Source organism: Chelonia mydas, chromosome 10, assembly GCF_015237465.2.
Source record: "Chelonia mydas isolate rCheMyd1 chromosome 10, rCheMyd1.pri.v2, whole genome shotgun sequence".
NCBI lineage: Eukaryota > Metazoa > Chordata > Testudines > Cheloniidae > Chelonia > Chelonia mydas.
The window spans coordinates 15,315,221-15,320,347 of record NC_051250.2 but is presented as its reverse complement, the minus strand read 5'-3'; positions in this window follow the sequence as shown (position 1 = coordinate 15,320,347).

Here is a 5,127-nt window from a genome sequence, read left to right as displayed (position 1 = left end):
CAATTTGTGGCAAGGCTGAATCTTGTATCAACATATTCTTTCATGTCAACTGGTTCTCTGTATGCACACTTTCACCATGTACCTTTTGTTTAGTGATTAACCTTTTTTAATGTCCTTGGTGTTAATAGGCAGATTAAAAACCATTAACTTTGTATGCATACAAAATCATACTAGCTGCAGTGTTGTGAAATTCCAGAGGTTTAAAGTAAGAGAAATCTAGAAAGTAGCGATTCTAATCATAGAAGTGATCTATTGTTCTGGAGACTATTGGGGCAGCTTGGGACTGAGGACCAGCGCTGGTCAACATTTTTTCAAATTTTGAAAAGGGTGGAGGGAAAGACTAATACTCATGTCAACTTCTTGCATTTTTTGACCAACTATAAAGCTGGTCCAAACTTCTTGAAGTCTCAAATCATGTTTTTGGATTTTTGTTTGGACTAGCTCTGACCATATGCTCCACAGGATACAGAAGTACTAGAAACTTATTTCAGGAAGGGAAGATATGTAGAGAGATACTAACCTGCACAAGTTGGAAAATTCTGGGGAAGTTCAAGACCCTATTTAAAAATATGCTGTTGTATTTTCTCACTTCAAAGACCTGAAGTCTCTCGGAATACTTTACAAGAAGTAGAAAAAAGATGAGACCACAAAATAGCAACTGAAGGACTACAAAAAAGATCTGTTAGATGTGAGTAACAGAACGGATATTCACAAATATGGAGGTAGAGATAATACAGCAGTAAATAGATCCATTAAGAATGGTATGAAACTAATGGCACTACTTTTTAGAAATACATAATCTAACCTGTCTAAATCACTAAGAAGATATTGTCAAAGTTTGGTATGGTACTTTTCCACAGAGACTCATGTTGATGAAATATACCCTAAAGCATTAAAGCTAATGAACTTGCTTGTACTACGGAAATCCCCCTCCCGACATACACAGGATGAGGTGCAGTACCAGAAGACATGAAGCAAGTGTAGCAATGACTATATATATAATTTACATTTTCTAAACAGGAAAAGGGGTAACTTACCTCTTCCTTATTGCAATAGAATGCACAAAAGAAAATTGGACATGACAATGCAACCATGAAGATGTAAAAACTTGTCTGGCATGATCTGATCTATTTTAAACTCTGAAAAATGGTGGTTTGAGCCAATATCAAATGCTTTCAAGTTACAATCTTGCAATTCGCATTGGCTTGCTAAGTGAGACTGGCAGCTGGACTGAAATAGCTGGGGTAGTAAATGTAAGGTAAAGTTTAAAAAGCATCAGGTTATTTCATAACCTCATTGATATGACTGATTAAAATAAAAACTCTCGAAGTGCTTGATCCAATGTCCCTTGAAGTCCAATGGAAATGCTCCAACTAATTTCAGTAGTCATCTGAAGTTCAGTGGTGAGGAGTAAAAACAGACAGAAATAATACCAAGGAAACAAGACAGATTAGAAACATGAGTGGAAAGTAATAAATCAGATTAAATTTAAACTTGTATTTATCTCCTTTTAGGGTATGGAAGAATAATCAAACAATTAAGGGGAAGATAAAACCTGTAAAGAAATGCTGCTTTTTGCTATGATATTAAGTAGCATTGCAATTTTTGGGCTGCAGAGGCACATCATGGAGTCCCTCTGACAGCACTTTAATATTAAAAGTGTGAGTTCCTCATAGCTGAATATGCAGAGACTCATTTTAATCTTTCCTGAATGTCAGATGTACTTTGGCTGAGAAATGGGGGAAGAATTACAACTATAAAAAATAAACACATTAAGAATCTCTAATAGAGGTACTTACACAATGAGGTCTCATGTAGAGTAATGGGCTAAAATTAAACATCCCTCAACAGTTTGACAGAATAGACTGACCTCTTTCAGGTGCAGGTAGAGGACACAGCAACTCTGGACGCTAAGCTAATGGGCTCTCACAGCCCAGCAAAGAACTAGAGCTACACCAAAATCTTCTAGACCCTTGTCTCAGGGCACAAATTTATTTGAACACAACTCAAAGTAATGTACAAGAAAGCTACTTCTCTGACCAAACCAGCTGCAGGGTCTCTGAGGCTTTCCCCTTGCACCTCTCTGCCATGGAAAAAGGAGGATTCGCCCTTTGCTTTAAACCTCTGCTGAATCATCTGACAGGCACACCGTAACCCTTTCCTGGTTGTTTCTTCCTGTCAGACACTGAACACCAGAGTTCACAATATTCTTGAAAGTAACTACAGAAAAATCTTGCATTAGTGGGAAAGGAGGTAATGGACCAGATATTAATAGGAGTCTTCTACAGTGATGTATTTTCCAAGGCAGCGGTGCTAATGTCTGAGTGTACTTCATCAAGCTGACTATATGATAGAGCAACTAAAGCTACCCCTATTGTGTTGCTACTTGATAAATATGTAAGCTATTTTAAAAAGGGTAGTGGCTAATCAGTATTGTATTTTATTTGGTGTCTGAAATCAGTAAGCCCTGCAGGAGGCACATTCTCTTGCTTATTAACATACTGTCATTGTTCAGGCCCATGAAATATACTGTTGCATCCATAACTTTTTAAGACCACCAACTGAGTATTAAAACAGATCAGTGAAGATTACTTCCATTAAATTGTTTGTTTTTTTTCCTTTTCTTATAGAATTTAACCATTTCTGAGAAACTGACACTGGGAATAGACATGTTCACTATTTACAAAACTATACTTTATAAAAAGTACTCTGTACTCCATGAATTCCAAAGTGTTTCATAATTAACTAGAATCTGGTGGCAGTGATTATGCAAGATCAAACAGTGTGTTAATGCTAGCAGAGATGGCCTTTGCCAATATTCTGAGAGGCAGAGTGGGAGCATTGGTCAGGACATCCACGTTAGTCCCTTCTTTTTTAAAAATTACAGAAGCTATAACTACCGATGGACAGCCACCAGAGATGATGCAGGGCCATCTTTGTACAAAAATACATTCAGTGTTTGGCAAGAGCTTGATTCTTGCCTTCTAGGTCACCTAGCAACCTTCTAGGTCACAGGTGAGTGTCACAGATAAAAGGATAAGGCTGCTTATTAACAAAGCTTTAAAAGGTTCATGTGGGCCAATGGTTTTTCAAGTGCTATGACATAAGTGGATTACCATATGCTTAGGAAGTCAGAATCTATGGTCTAATATTGCAGAATTTGGTGCAGTACAGCATCTTTACATCTGCTGAAATATTTGCCAGTTGGCTACTATCCAACACGGTAATTAACTTGAACAGACTGACCACTGATCCAGTTCAGTATGGCAGTTTGTGTTCTTCGTTTTACCTTTCTGCCTGTTCCCCTCAGACTTTTCAAATGATCATTACCTATTTGTTTCACAGTTAGATGGCTTTTTATACAAATCTCTTTCCAGATCACTGTATCTGACCTTTTCAAAGTAGAGCTGTTATAACTATAAAGGGAAAGGTAACCACCTTTCTGTATACAGTGCTATAAAATCCCTCCTGGCCAGAGGCAACATCCTGTTACCTGTAAAGGGTTAAGAAGCTCAGCTAACCTGGCTGGCACCTGACCCAAAGGATCAATAAGAGAACAAGATACTTTCAAAACCTGGGGGGAAGGGAGAAGGCTTTTGTTTGTGCTCTTTGTTTATGTGTGTGTTCTCTCTTGGGATTGAAAGTGGCCAGAGAGAAATCCATCTTCTCCAACCCATCCTAATCCAAGTCTCCAATATTGCAACCAGTAGAGGTAAGCCAGGCAAGGCGGATGAGTTTATCTTTTGTTTTATGTGAATTTTCCCTGTGTTAAGAGGGAGGTTTATTCCTGTTTTCTGTAACTTTAAGGTTTTGCCCAGAAGGGGATCCTCTGTGTTTTGAATCTGAATACTTGTAAAGTATTTTCCATCCTAATTTTACAGAGGTGATTCTTTTACCTTTTCTTTAATTACAATTCTTTTAAAAACCTGATTGATTTTTCATTGTTCTTAAGATCCAAGGGTTTGGGTCTGTGTTCACCTGTACAAATTGGTGAGGATTATTATCAAGCCTTCTCCAGGAAAGGGGGTGTAGGCCTTGGGGGGATATTTTGGGGAAAGACATCTCCAAGTGGTCTCTCTCCCTGTTCTTTGTTTAAAACGCTTGGTGGTGGCAGTATACTGTTCAAGGACAAGGCAAAGTTTGTTCCTTGGGGAAGTTTTTAACCTAAGATGGTAAGAATAAGCTTAGGGGGTCTTTCATGCTAGTCCCCACATCTGTACCCTAGAGTTCAGAGTGGGGAAGGAACCTTGACGAGCCAATATCCATGAGTACATATTCACAATCTTACATTTCTATAGGGCTTTTAATGCTTAAGGATTGCAAAGCACTTTACAAACTAGATACAAGAATTACTTTACCTAACTCTGAAATTTTGGCTATTTACAGCATACAGAAACAATATATACCAATTTCTCCAAGGGGGTGACTAAACATGGTAGCCAAGTGATACAACAAGACTAACATAGGAACACAAAGCAAAATGTAGTAAGTTTGAATTGGACCAGTACTCTCATGCAGATTTCCCTACTCTTGCAAAACATACAATGGGATTTTAATGACCAAAAATAGTCAAATCTATGTTTTACTTATCTGGGAAATGGCACCTTGACAGTATGGTGCTGCTTAGAACTGTGGTGGATCACTGGGTCAAAAGAGTTACAGTGAAACAGACCACTCAGTAGGTGGCTACTGACCTTTCAGCACCAGGGTTTTTCCTTGGTCATTATTTACCAGAAATGAGAAGGCCCAACTCTGCCTCTTTTAGGAGATTAGACTTTGGAGCAGTAGGGTGAAAGGCACAGATGAGGATTTAGGGGTTCAAAGTATCAGTATCATCATGATTAGAACTCAGTTTTCTGTGGTCAGACCACCAAGCCTGTAGCATTATTAAATATAGCCATATAATAATACCCCTTTAAATACAATGTTCAGAACAATCCTGCAGTTGCAGGGGAATGGACAAGATAACTAAATTTCTTCCATTTTGAATTTCTGTGACTTGAAGGTGCACTGTCTATTTAGGTGTAGGCAACAAAATGTTTACTTATATTACTAGGATAGTACCATACTGCAAATGGGTGTTTTTTTTCACACTTTAAATAGTTATTTCATGAGAACAATAATACT